Here is a 1,752-nt window from a genome sequence, read left to right as displayed (position 1 = left end):
CGCCGCCCCGCCCCACCCCCGGGCGGATTAGTCATGTGAGCAAAGCGAGCCCCAGTCCAGAGCCGCTCACGCGCTAGGCTGACTCAGAGGCCCAGAAGGCACTTCCTTTCCGGTAGGGGGAGGGGCTAACACTTTTGAGTAGCGGGAGGGTGAGAGGGAGGGAGGAGAGAAAAATTGTCTGGTGCCCTCTAGGGGCTGGAAGAACCGTAGCAAAGAAAATATTGCAATCCCCAACATCCTTACAAGCCAACCTACAAAATTCCTTGTTAATTGCCTAAAACAACTCCCACACCCATTTGTTTTCTTTTTAACATTGAAAACATTTGCAGATTGCTTCCACTCCCAGTGAAGTCTCTTATAACAAAATAAAAAAAGTAAAATTAACACTAAACCTAACTGTGGGGTTTAAAACTTGAATGAGGTGATGGTGGAAACTTCAAAATTTGGAGGAGCAGTTATAGGAGCAAAAATTACTGTTCCATTCTTTGGATAGGCTGACCCTAAAGTACTTTGGGCAGAGTTCCAAACTGCTCTCCAGAATGGTTGGATCAGTTCACAACTCCAACAACAATGCATTAGTGTTCCAATTTTCCCACATCTTCAACATTTATCATTTTCCTGTTTTATCATGTTAGTCAATCTGATAGGTGTGATGTGGTACCTCACAGTTGCTTTGCCAATTCTACTTTTTATTAAGCCGTTTTCTTTTTCCAAGCTGTTGACTCTTTTTTTCACAATTCTCTTACATCACTCTCATTTCTTTTCCCAATTTTTCTTCTACCTCTCATATGACTTTTAAGCCCCTTTTTGAGCTCTTCCCTGTCACCATAACTTTCTATGATCAGATTCTTTTTAGTTGTTTTTTGTTCATCTCTTTTGGCCTTTTTCTTTTCTTTTAAATTTAAACTCTGCTCCCAAGGTGGAAGGGGCATTGTTTCAGGCTTCTTGTTTCAGGGGCTGCAGGCCCTAGCTGCTTACCTGGTACTGCACTGATGTTGCCCTGAGGTCCACGGGGTCCCTTCTATCGGGTGCTATGCTGAGAGGTGGCTGGTACTGCTAGAGGCTGTGGGGGAAGGGGGGGTGTATAGCAGCTTACCTGGTGTTGAGCCAGGGTCCTAGTGGTAGTCTGGGATGTGCTGAGGCCAGTGGGGCTATGCTATGCTGAAGCAGTTGCAGTTCTTGGAGCTGGCATCCACCCATTCCTCTGGCTATTCTAGGCACATAGGGGGTGCTGGTGTTCTGGTGTTATGGTATTTGCCTGCTCTACTGCACTGGGGTTCAGAACCACCTGGTTTGCTGAGGTGAGGCTTGCTGGGATACCTCCTGTCCTCTACAGAGCTCCCCTTTTACCCAAGTGAGACAAACCTTTCTTGCCAATCTTACAAGTTTCTTGGGTTGTTTCCCTCTGTCTTTTTCCTGGTTCTGGTGCTCCAGGATTTGTTTTGGGGGGCTATTTTATGGTTTTTTGGAAGAGAAAATGGGAGGCAGCGATTTACTGCTTACTTCACCATCTTGGCTCCCGGAAATTTAACTGGAACTCAACATTCAAAAATATGAATGTTAATTTTTTTTCAAATGCATTGGGAAATATTTAACAAAACAAAACTAAAAATCTTAAAAATGATCTAGTGAGCTTGTATAAATTTATAAATCTCTCAAAATGAAGTAAAAACAGGAAAAAACAATATAGACCTCTCTCTGTAACTGTTACAATCCAGATGGCAGTACTGAGGAAGACCCACCACCACTGAG

This window comes from Phascolarctos cinereus, unplaced genomic scaffold (genome assembly GCF_003287225.1).
Source record: "Phascolarctos cinereus isolate Bilbo 61053 unplaced genomic scaffold, phaCin_HiC Scaffold_726;HRSCAF=1367, whole genome shotgun sequence".
Taxonomy (NCBI): Eukaryota; Metazoa; Chordata; class Mammalia; order Diprotodontia; family Phascolarctidae; genus Phascolarctos; species Phascolarctos cinereus.
Note: the sequence above shows the minus strand (reverse complement) of the source record.